This window comes from Lactuca virosa, chromosome 1, assembly GCF_052849685.1.
Source record: "Lactuca virosa cultivar CGN04683 chromosome 1, Lactuca_virosa_CGN04683_v6, whole genome shotgun sequence".
Lineage (NCBI taxonomy): Eukaryota > Viridiplantae > Streptophyta > Magnoliopsida > Asterales > Asteraceae > Lactuca > Lactuca virosa.
This window is the reverse complement of record NC_136426.1, coordinates 140,472,948-140,486,490: the sequence shown is the minus strand read 5'-3', so window position 1 is coordinate 140,486,490 and position 13,543 is coordinate 140,472,948.

Below are 13,543 nucleotides of genomic sequence, written 5' to 3'. Positions count from 1 at the left end.
GGGAATAGTTTCTAGCCCGGCTTAGGGCAGAGGTTGCTTCAGCTACTGCAGCTCAGCTGCGGACGTTTGAGCGGGTGAGTGAGTCAGGGTGCGAACCCTGAATGAAATGATTTCTAGAACCCGAGAGCGAGAGACTTGTTTGGAGCACCTTTGAAAAAATGGGTATTATGCGGGAGGTCTGCGGATAGGGTCCCACGGAAGGGTTAGTCGGAATTGTCATAAATTAGTGGTTTTAGCAACTGTTCGTGATTGACGGACGAAAGCACCAAGGGAAGTAGCTCGTCGCCGAGGTATTAGTTGGAGCATCTATCTTTTGGTCTTCAGGATTTGAGTGTGGGATCATTCAAGCATGAGTGATTGTCGGTTTCTCTGGGATTTAGGAAGTGTTCATTTGGTTCTTAGAAGTGTGTGATCATTTGGGATTGACTAGTAATGGAGCGCTAGATAGAAAGAGTTGGTTGTCATCGGATCAATTGTTTGGAAGTGAGAAGGATTGGGAATCCTCCAATCTTCATGTATTGTGAAGACTTAGTCAAAGCTAAGTGGGGGAGAATCGTCCCGGGATACAGAAGCAGGAGCGGTGTTGAAAATGGGTTAAGTTTCGCATCGTGGTCAGGAAGGAAGACAACCCAAGTGGTTGTTTGGTTTGAGGGTTGTGTGAGTGGGGAGTTCAGTAAAACTCCCTAGCATGTGTATCACGTCTTCTTGGTGCTTGATAGCAGAAGTTGGGGAACCAGGTTGGAGTTCTAGTCATGAATTGAGTTTAGTTCGAATATTCAGTCGAGGGTGTACTCGACTCTGAGGGTTTTTGGATTGATAGATTGAGGGTTTTGTTGGATGCTAGGGCTCCGCGGTACTTTTAACACGGGTGTGTGGGTTATTTAGCATATGTGGTAGACACGCGGATCAGGGAGCAGACCACAGATTTCCGAGAGGGTGGACGATCGACATGAGGCCTAGGGTTAGGCTGGGGTTAGAGTCCATAGAATGGATCAGGAGTTAGGAACCCCAAGTTGGTGAGAACAGTCTGCATGAGAGAGATCACCAGGAGGTGTGGTCCAGGGAGATGCTCAACTGTCTAGAGCGGTCCGGATAGACTAAAGGCCGGTGGGGCTTACCGTTCAGGCCGAAGGCTCGGAGAACGATCCAGACAGGCTGAAGGCCCAGATAGGCGGTCCAGACATGCTGAAGGTTCTGAGAGTGGTCCAGATAGACTAAAGGCCTGGTGAGGCGGTCCAGTCATACTGAAGACTCAATGTGTGCTAGTAGATCTATGTGCAGGTATTAAGTATGCTTCCATGTGATAACAATCAGTAGGTCTGTCCCCAAGTATTGAACATGCTAATGGAGTATGCTGAAGACTTTGTATGGGTTTTGTTAGTTATATGACCAGGTTCTGAGTATATATGTGTTATGGAGTAGCAACTTGTTCTACAAGTGGATAGTGTGGGGTGAGGTTTCAGTATTGTGACGCTTGTTGGTGTTATGAAGGACATTGATTAGGCCCTCTTGGGCAATGGAGGAGATGAGAATCTCCAGGATGGAGCGTTGGGACAACTGAAGTGACGACATCAGTGTCGATAGGTTATCGGGAACATTACAGTCATAGGTTGTGGGCATAGAGATTGTATTGATGATGTCTTTTGTAGGAGCGCGTTCAGGTTAGATCTTTCTCCTGATCGTCTATGGCGATACATTATGTGGATAGGGTTGAAGCGGTCCTGCTCTATGCAGTAGGCCAAGATACCCAGTGCGGGCCGACTGAAAGTCATAGGCACGGAGGCTCAAGAGGAGCGGTAGGGTTGAGGCGGTAGGCTAACAAACCCTGAGATTTTCAACTCGATGGTTGAATTGATTCGACATGTTGGTATTGTTGGATAAGGTGTCTAAGTCCGTAACTATATTTGCTATGTACTTGACCCGACCCGGCATGGTCCATTTGGGTTGCACCTCACCGAAACAATTTGTATGGATAATCTTTTGAGAATAGTATAGTTATGATTTATTAATATATTGTTAGTTATAATATATTAATATGAAATCATATTATTTAATTAGTATTGATCAAGAATTAATTTAGAATTAATTTAGTGATCAAAAGGAACTAATTAAATATGGACTCTTATATATAGATATAGAATGGGCCAAGTTCATTTAGGTTGGGCTAAGCATGCATGGATAGTCCATGGAGTTTTAACCCATGGATCCTATGGAAATGAAAGGTCATGGGTATTAGGGTTTACATGAATGTAACCCTAATCCTCCATACTATATAAAGAGGTCTTTGGCACATGAAATGGCACTAGTGTGTGAGTACAAAGGGTGGGCCGATTTCTACTTGGTGCATACTATTCTCTCAAGTCTTCCAATGTGTTTTGGTGATTTGTGATTCCATTTGAGGCATCCACATTATTGGTGCTAGGCTCTCAAGACTCCAAGCAATCAACCACAAGAAATGGTATGTTATTCTACTAAAGTTTTATATTACAAGTACCCAATAACATGCTAGTTAGGTTGAGAACCTTGGAAAATGAATATTTTCATGTATAATAGAGAAAACATAGATCCAAGGTTTCTAGGGTTGCATGTACACCATAGAGTGTTAGAATGCTCAAAACCCATCAATGGTATCAGAGCCTAGGCTTGTTTTCCTTATACTTGATGCAAACTGCTTGAAAAAGTCAAAATTATGCTAACTGTTCAGTGGACTCGCCGAGTCCATGGGGGGAGTCGACGATTCGAAGTGAAAAATCATCCTACTCGTCGAGTAGGTTCTTGCACTCGACGAGTAGAAGGCCATGTGTGCAGATTTTCGAGTTTTGCTGCTGGAAATGGACTAGAATCACTACCCTAAACTGTTTTGGACTTATAAAACTTGTTTTTGATGTGGTAATGATTATGCTAATCCATTTACAATGGTTATTATCAAAATTTCAAGTTTTATATGTGTTTATATGATTCTTGAAATTGTTGATATGAATGTTCATACTTATGAGTTTTAGTAGATCATATGAATTATTTGCAAATTGTTTGTTAGTATAATTCTTGATCTTAATGCCAATTAATGGACTCCATAACTTGTCCTCAAGTTATGGAATTCCAAAAGTCCTTTTCTTTAAAGTTATTAAAAACTCATAAGTTATTGAATATGAAGAGTCTTGAATAGTTTCAAAAGTTGCCCTCAAGTCTTGGAATTTGTAAAGTCTCACACACACTTTAATTCCAAACCCTAGAGTTTTAAAAGTTAAAATTCAACCCTTTTACTTTATAATATTATAAATTGATATTATATATGTATAAGAGCAAGTCAGTCTTACCGTTAGTAGGCCTCATTCACAAAGTCGGTCTATAAGGGGGGTATAAGGTTGTTGGCTATAAAATGGCAGCTTAATGGGTGTCCATTCTCACACACCGCTTCCTTGACTGGTGGAGGGTCGTTAGCCGAACGGGTAGGACAAGGACTATAATTCTCATTAAAAGTATAATGATGATGATAAAGTGACTAAACCCTTCATAAATTCTCAATCTTAGTTACTTTAGGAAAATGTGAAATTGGTGCTAACCCATGAAATTACACTTTGTACCTTACCAAGTCGTTAGTGGAGCGTGTATGGGTAACCGGCACACTAACATGGACTAGTAAGAGTGGCAAAGGGTGACTTAATATTTATCATAGATCGGTGGAGCGAGTTAATATTAAGGGTACCAAGTTAATTTGCATGGTTATTCACACCTTGTTTGTGATCCTCGGCATCCGAGTCACAAACTTGAGAGGGCACAATTGATATTTAAACATGCCATTGAAAAGTTCAATGAATCTCAAAAGATCTAGTAGTTTCAATCCAATTAAAACCTAATATCTATTTCGTTTTTCATGGTGGAAATTGGTGAATCGTCATTCGCCTACCTTCAAATATCGTATAGCTTGGAATACGGCATCCCTCTTCCAAGTTATAAGATATTGAGCTGGGTCCTAGCCTTAATATTACATTTTTATTAAGGATTTTATATCTAATCTAAACTTGTCTTTCTTCTTTTCAGATGTCTTCCAACAATGCTGCTTCTGGCTCAAACCCTACCGGCTCCTTCTCTCTCATGAACCTTTGTGGGAGAGTCATCTTTGATGGTTCGAACATTAATGATTGGATCGGGAACATCAGGATGGTCACTCGTTACGAGGACACGGAATATGTCCTTGACAAGGAGCTAAAAGAAATTGATGAGTCTACTGCTACTCCAAAGGAGATCGCTGACTTTAGGGTAGATGAGAGAGATGCTACCAAGGTGGCATGTATCATGTTGGCCACAATGAAAGCTAAACTCCAGAAGTCCTATGAGGACTTTTACCCTTTTGAGATGCACATGGACCTGATGGACCGCTACCATCAGAGTGCTCGTCAAGAGAAGTATGAAATCATCTCTTCCATGATAACAACCCGAATGAAGGATGGTGAACCCATCACGGGCCACATGCAGAAAATGCAAAGGTTTGTGGACCATTTGCTCAAGTTGAATGTGAACTTCCCCGAGGAGTTGGCTATTGATATCCTATTGCACTCCTTACTTACTTGTTATGATCAATTCCAAATGACATATCACATGAACAAGGAGGAGGTCACACTTAGCAAACTTCAAGGCCTTTTGAAGACCGTTGAAACTGGTCTTAAAAGGCAAATCGGCTGTTACCACTCCTACTCCTACTACCGCCCTTGTTCTAGAAATCGGGCAAAGTAGAGGGAAGAAGAGGAAGACCTCTTCGAAGGGTACCAAGGGAAAGTCTCTTGATGGCTCCTCTTTAAGTGGAACCAAAGGTGGTTCTGTCACTCCTTCTTCCAACCCAAAGGAAGTTGAATGCTTCTATTGTCATGATAAGGGGCACTGGAAACGAAACTGCCCCAAGTACCTGCAAGATGTTAAGGATGGGAAGGTCATCCTCACTACATTGTCTAATAACTCAGCGTATACTAATTATTGGTTCCTTGATACAGGTTGTGGTATTCATATATGTTCTGATTTGCAGGGCCTAGGAAGAAGTGAGGATGTGGAGCACGGAAAGATAAACTTGATCATGGGGAATAGGAAAGTTTCACCTGTCACCAAGATTGGAGTTTATTCTTGGTTGCTAAGTAGTGGGTTAGTGTTAGATTTGAATAAGTGTTGTTACTCATCTGAAATGGCGAGAAATATTATTTCTTTTCACGGTTTGTACAAACAAGGTTTTACTTTTTCATTTGATAATGAATGTGGTGGTATTAATGCTTTTTATAATAGTGTTCTTTATTTTAAAGCATTACCTTGTGATGGTGTATATGAAACTGTGTCGGTTGTAGACAACTTAGGAAATAATGTGTTGCATATCGATTCTTCCACTAGTTTGGATAAAGCATCCTTGTGGCATTGTCATCTTGGAAATGTCAATAAGAAGCGCATAGGCCAACTCCAAAAGGCTGGAGTCTTGGAGTCATTTGACCTAAAGTCGGATGATAGTTGCGAGTCTTGTTTGCTTGGAAAAATGACAAAGTCACACTTCACAGGTACTTGTGCTAGGGGTGAAGGTTTGTTGGACCTCATACACACAGATGTGTGTGGACCCTTCAGAACCGCCACAAGGGATGCTAACCGCTTCTATGTGACTTTTACTGATGATTACAGTAGATATGGTTATGTCTACTTAATCAAGCATAAGTCGGAAACCTTTGAAAAGTTCAAGGAGTTTAAACAGGAAGTGGAGAATCAGTTGGGCAGGAACATTAAGATGCTTCGATCCGATCGAGGAGGAGAGTATCTTAGTACAGAGTTCCTTGACTATCTTAAGGAATGTGGAATTGTTTCGCAATTAACACCTCCTAGGACACCACAGCTTAATGGTGTGGCTGAGAGGCGCAATCGAACCTTGTTGGACATGGTTCGTTCCATGATGAGTCGAGCTTCCTTACCAATCTCATTCTGCGGGTATGCCTTAGAGAATGTCGCCCATATCCTTAATCTAGTCCCTACCAAGAAGGTTGCCAAAACACCTCACGAGATGTGGACTGGGAAAGTATCAATTTAGACCACATCAAGATTTGGGGTTCGAGGCTTTCGTGAGACATGAGACTCAGGACAAGCTCGAACCTCGTATTGAGCGGTGTATTTTCATCGGCTACCCACAGAAATCCTTTGGTTACCTCTTCTACAGACCCAGTGAGAATGTGGTCTTTATTGCAAGGAGAGGGGTATTTCGAGAGAGATAATTTATAAGCCAAGGAAACAGTGGGAGGCAAACTGATGAGTCTGTACCTCTGAGGCGTTCCACTAGAGTTAGGAATGCACCTGAGCATTACTATGGTTTCCATATTACTGCGGAAGGTGATACATTTATCAGTGATAGTATACTGGTAAATTTGGATGAACCTAACAACTATAGGGAAGCCATGGTAGGCCCTGAGTCTACTAAATGGAAAGAGGCTATAGACAGCGAGATTCAGTCCATGTATGACAATCAAGTTTGGAACTTGGTTGACAATGTACCGGGTCGTAAGACGGTCGGGTGCAAATGGATCTTCAAGAAGAAGACTGACATGGATGGGAAAGTGGACACTTATAAGGCGCGACTGGTTGCGAATGGCTTCACTCAAACTCAGGGGATTGATTATGATGAAACCTTCTCACTAGTAGCGAAAATTAAGTCTATTAGGGTTATGCTAGCCATTGATGCATTTCAGGATTATGAACTATGGAAAATGGATGTCAAAACCGCGTTCCTTAATGGAAAGTTGGCTGAGGATGTTTACATGAGTCAGCCATAGGGTTTTGTCAGTGCAGAGTACCCTGATAGAGTGTGCAAGCTTGAGAAATCCATTTATGGATTGAAACAAGCATCTTGCAGCTGGAATCTTTGTTTTGATGAAAAGATCAAAGAGTTTGGTTTTTCGAGAAGCGAAGATGAGTCATGTGTATATGTCAGAGCTAGTGGGAGTGTAGTTTGCTTTTTGGTACTGTATGTGGATGACATACTACTCATGGGAAATGACATCCCAACTTTGCAGGAGGTTAAGTCCTGGCTTGGGAAGTGTTTCGCTATGAAGGACCTTGGAGAAGCTGCCTATATCCTTAGGATAAGGATATTAAGAGAAAGGAGTAAAAGACTAATTGGACTTAGTCAAAGAACCTATGTGGACAAAGTGTTGAAAAGGTTCAACATGCATAATTCCTAGAAAGGTGACTTACCGATCCAACATAATGCCAAACTGATCAAGGCTCAGAGCCCGAGTACAGAGGCTGAGATAGCTGAGATGAGTCGACTACCATATGTTTCCGTTGTTGGCTCGATCATGTATGCTATGACTTGTACCCGCCCTGATGTGGCCTTTGCTTTGATCATGGTTAGCAGATATCAGGGGAATCCTGGAAAGGCTCACTGGACTGCGTCGAAGAACATTCTCAAGTACCTGCGGAGGACTAAGGACTGGGTCCTTACCCTTGGTGGGAGTAATGACTTGAGAGTAGTAGGGTATAGTGATGCTAGCTTTCAGACTGATAGGGATAATTTCCGCTCTCAGTCGGGCCGGGTCTTTACCGTGAATGGAGGAGCAATTACATGGAAAAGTTCCAAGCAGGAGACAGTAGCTGATTCGACATGTGAATCAGAGTACATAGCAGCGAGTGAAGCGGCAAAGGAGGCGATATGGCTGAGGAACTTCATAGGAGACCTTGGATTTGTACCAGCTATAAAGGAGCCTATGGAGATTTTCTGTGACAGCAATAGTGCGGTTGCCTTAGCCAAGGAACTGAGAGATCATGGCAGATCCAGACAAATTGACATAAAATATCACTTCATAAGACATAAGATAGAAGAAGGACTCCTCGTGGCAAAGAGGGTATCGTCAGAAGAGAACCCGTCAGAACCCCTCACGAAGGGATTGACTAGGGTTAGACATTTGGAGCATGCGAGGCGTATCGGGCTGAAGGATGATATTAGTTTTACAAATTAGATAGCTATTTCTGAAACTTGTAAAATGTAATTGAAATTTGATGATTAAATAAAAGTTGTTGTTTATTTATGAGTAAGGTTTTGCTATCTTGTGTCAAGTGTTTACTATTGTTTCAATTTTGCATGTTTTGACTTCCAGAATAATTACTTTATTCAAACTCTCCACAGTTAGTTATATGTTGGAAGTAGGTATGAATCAAGACTGTCATGAATTGGGCTTGTAGACGTCTAAGGTGGTTAGACATAGCAAGAGTTGCTACAACATTCATGAGTGCTCATAAGTTATGAGTATTGGATTAAACCCACGCTCACTTGTATCACTTCATGGAATTTATCTCGAGTGATCGTGAGACGGTAATATCATATAAGTCTTCAAACCTAGAGATATGAGTTGTTTCCTATGAGTTGGTTATGTATTGATTGTACAAAAACGCATCAGTAAGTTGATGTCATAAAACGTGCCTTTGTGTATGATTCAACAAGTAGTAGAACAAGCATATGAGTCGAAGTTTATCTGTTCCTTTTAGTCCTTAGAGGATTAAAAACGATATTTGGGCCCCTCGATGATTTTGTTTTGACCTATGTCTCGGGCCCGGTCAGAACCAAATTGATGTGTTCAGTTTAGTTCTATGTCAAACAAATCGGAAATCGGGAAACAAACTGCTGGACAATAAGTACGACATTGTTCCATGTATTTGTTCGGCTGATATCTAGAACAGAGGATTATATGATCACTTATCTAAAATGGCACTTCATAGTTCAATGGAGTTTTAAGAGCTACGATTGCTGGTCGGTTCCTGAAGTCATACTTACAACTATAGTTATCAGACTTATCCAAGTGGGAGACTGTTGGATAAGGTATGTAAGTCTGTAACTATATTTGATATGTACTTGACCCGACTCGACATGGTCCATTTGGGTTGCACTTCACCAAAACAATTTGTATGGATAATCTTTTGAGAATAGTATAGTTATGATTTATTAATATATATTATTAGTTATAATATATTAATATGAAATTATATTATTTAATCAGTATTGATCAAGAATTAATTTAGTGATCAAAAGGAACTAATTAAATATGGACTTTTATATATATAGAATGGGCCAAGTTCATTTAGGTTGGGCTAAGCTTGCATGGATAGTCCATGGAGTTTTAACCCATGGATCCTATGGAAATGAAAGGTCATGGGTATTAGGGTTTACATGAATGTAACCCTAATCCTCCATACTATATAAAGAGGTATTTGGCACATGAAATGGCACTAGTGTGTGAGTACAAAGGGTGGGCCGATTTCTACTTGGTGCATACTATTCTCTCAAGTCTTCCAAGGTGTTTTGGTGATTTGTGATTCCATTTGAGGCATCCACATTATTGGTGCTAGGCTCTCAAGACTCCAAGCAATCAACCACAAGAAAAGGTATGTTATTCTACTAAAGTTTTATATTACAAGTACCCCATAACATGCTAGTTAGGTTGAGAACCTTGGAAAATGAATATATGCATGTATAATAGAGAATACATAGATCCAAGGTTTCTAGGGTTGCATGTACACCATACGAGTGTTAGAATGCTCAAAACCCATCAGGTATTTCAATCTAGGGTATTCCATCCCGAGGATGACCGGACCCTATGATCAATTGGACTTGGCATATTGGTATTCCCACCCGAAGGGTGGTATGGGATAGATATGAGTGTCGTACTGGTGGGCTGGTAGTGGTAGGTATGTTGTTGGTGGTAATCGCTTACGGGACTGTATTCTATGGAAGTGGTGGATGGAAAGGAACGACATGGTAAATTATCATCAGTATTAAGTGGACATCTTTTTCTGATGGTCTATTAGATGACATGTTGTGCTTGATCGGGCTGAGGCGATCCTGCTCTATACATTAGGCCAAGATACCCGATGCGGGCCAACGGTGAGTCGTAGGGGCAGAGATTCAGCAGAATATGACCCATGGTTCTATTTAGGATAGGAACTTCAGGTTCCCAGGGCTGAATAGTCTGTTAGTGGTAATGGGAAGAGAGCTACCGATTGATAGTATGAGTTGTCGGCCAGGGAGTCGGACCGAATCCAGGTTTCCAGACTGCAGGTTTTAGGTGGTGAAGGATGGTGTGCCGCATGGGATTGTGGAATTGTCTTCTCTGGAATGAAAAGATTCCCATTGGGTTTAGTCTCCTTCGAAAGTCGTCGGATGTCATGGTTGTGGAGGTGCCCCTTAGGATGTCGGGTTACCAGGGATGGTAAGGAATGATTTCCGAATTTAAGTGGGGGAGAGTTGTAACATCCCAAGTTTTGTCATTTGTAGTCCCTAGGGATGGAAGGGTAAAGCCATGAAGAGCCTAAGGGCTAAATTGTAATTTTGGGATCAGGAGGAGTACGATGCGCGTACATAAGGGTACGCTGAGCGTACTAAGGCGCGCCCTAGTACGCTGGGCGTACTCATAACATAAGGAAACCCTAATATCTCGGGTTGGGGGCTATATAAACATCCTTATGCCTCATTTTCTCTCCTCCTTCTCAGCCTCCATCTTCCAGAAAACATCCCCAAAACCTAATTCTTGTGTGTGAGAGTGAGTTGGTGGGTATTTTGAGCTCTTGAAGGTGAAGCCATTGCAACAAATACTTGAAGAAGGAGATTGGCTTGTAGATCTGAAGTTGTGTTGTGCCGTAGAAGCTCCAGAAGGTAAAAAGCTTCAAACTTTATGCTTGTAGGTCATATATCTAGCCTTTCTAGCATTATGGAACCATTTCTTGTCCCAAAAACCCCCCAATATGGTGCATGATGCATTTTGGACGAGATAAGCTGTCCTTTCTGGACCTTGAAGAGGTCTTAAGTGATAAAAATGAGGTCCCAATGGCTTAAGATGTCCCATGCATGTAGTAGAAGGGTCTTAATGGAATAAGACCTTGGACTAAGAGCTTTCTGGACGTCTAAAGTGATAAATTTCGAGACTTTATAGTCCTATGGCAGATTTGGTCAATGGATCTGGAGTTTGGGCTAAGGTGCTTAAGCCATTAAGCACTTATTAGGGTTTTGGTGAAACCCGGTGTACGCCCAACGTAAATCCAGTACGTCCAGCGTACCGGGTCAACCACCCCGATGGTGGTCAACATCTGGACGAGTATGCCCTGTGTACCAGAGGAGTACGCCCCGCGTACGTCATCTGTTGGGCCTTCCTCAATTAGGCTTCGGGTTTTGGGCTGTTTATGGACTAGTTGGATTTGGCATTTGCTGGACTTTATGAATATTATGTTTTGGGCCAACTTTTGATAATGGATCTGGAAGTGAGGCCCAATTAGGGAGTTGGGCCCAATTTGGTAAATAGGTCCAATAAAGGGTGTTTCTTAAGGGGTTTCAAGGTTATGGAATTGGCATTGGGCCTTGGCCCAATAAATAGAATGGACATGATGGATTGTTTGGACCCCTAGTCAAGATTGTTATGTTGTGTAATGACTTGGTATTATTATGTGATAGTTCGGGATTTTCGGTGAGTTAGCGGTTCGGGAGTTCGGTTCTTCAGTTCAGATCGGCATTGCGAGGTGAGTTATCCTCACTATATCAAACAGGGTCTAAGGCACCAAGGCCGGCCCTTTCTCGGATTGTATACTGCTATTTGTTTGATATGCTTATTGATCTGTTAGATCGGCGTCCTGGTAGTTAGGACGGTATTATGTTTAGTGACCTGGTTTAGGTCGGTATCCTGGTATATAGGATGATGCTATGTTGGTGACCAGTTAGGTCGGTATCCTAGTTGTAGGATGTTGTTATGCTATATGATCTGTTAGATCGGTTTGTTTATCTATAGACTGTTATGTGATTATCTGTTATATGTGCACATGGTTGTTTGATTGGGGGTTGGGTTGAGGCGGGTCCTGCTTTGTGTTGTAGGCCAACATACCCAGGGCGGACCGGATAGGCTGCAGACCCGGGAGGGCACATAGCGAGGTCGAAGGCCCGGCGAGCGGTCTGGATAGGCTGAAGGGCCCGAGAGGGCGGTCCAGATGTGCCGAGGCTCGGAGAGTGGGCCAGATAGACTCAAGGCCAGGCGCGGGCAGTCCAATCAGACTGTAGACTCAAAGAGTGGACCAGGTGGACTGAAGGCCCGGTGCAGGCGGACCAGTTACACTGTAGACTCGAGATGCATGGTTCTTCTGTATTTGTTGATATGATATGATTATGGTTATATGAGGTTGGTATTTTGGGTGTAACTCACTAAGCCTTCGAGCTTACAGTTTCAGTTTATTGTTTTATGTTTAGCGGATGGCCGCGGGAAGGCGAAGGCGTGACCGTACACTTCCTCGATTTATAATTATGGTTTCTGGGAACTCTGATGTTTAGACTATTTTGAATACAAATTGTAATAGCTGAATGGTTTTATATGATTTAAAAAGTTTTAAATTAGCTCGAATTTATGGATGTTACACATATGTTTCCGTTTCAAGAATATAAGATATTATCGTCTCAAAATTACTCGTGATAAAATCCATGAAGTAATTCTTTGAGTGTGGGTTAATCCAATACTCAAATCCCCATTTCAAAAGTACTCGTGAATGTTGCAGCAAACCATTGCTATGTCTAAACCCTTAGACAATCTACAAACCAATTCACGACAGTCTTAATTCACTACTTATCTCCAAAGTATGATCGACTGTGGATGTTTTGAATAATCCAATTATTCGGGAAGTGAAACACAATAATAACTTAATTAACTATGGTCTCAAAACTATTGAATATAAATAAAACACTTATTATTTAATCACCATATTAATTAGACTTTATTAATTGTATAATGTTTTGATTAATCAACTAAACACTTGAATTAGACATCAGTCATGCCATGTTCTAAACAGGCATACCATGTCTCTCTATGGTCCTTCCCTTGTGAATAGATCGATTGGACATTATTCCAATGATGCTCATTTCACAATTTCAAATTCTTATTGGAACTAGTAAGAATTCCAAATTCTTTTCATCACTAAATAGGTTAGAATCGAACCTTGCATGCAATATCCTTTTGTGATGACGTGGCCTAAAAATCACAAAGACTTTACCAACGATGTCACAAAATGCTCCACTGAAACTTTGTTACTTAAAACAATTTCACGGTAATGAAGTATCAAATTCAAGGTAACTCCTTAAACACCTTCCTTGCATTAAGGTTTCTAACTCATATGTAGATTTCAATAACCAACTCCCAACATGGAAACATTTCCATATTCCCATATGACTATCAATTCTGATCAAGAATTATCCCAATCAGAAACATTTCAATATGGTCCGTCCAAATATTACTATACTTCCAACTGTCCACAAGCAACCAATCTTCAGCGAACCTCAGATTGTTCTTGACAATTGTTTAACAAACTTTAGTCATATCTTGTTCTAGTCCTTTTTCTCTCTCAATGCCCTAGGCATTTGAAAAATCAGACCAAGCGAATATTATATCATATGTAATCAATCCTATATCTGAAGCATATGGGATTCGACACATAATGTCTTACATAAAAACACGATACTTGATCAGTCTCTTGCTATAATATTTCCATATATCGAATTTTCCTATGT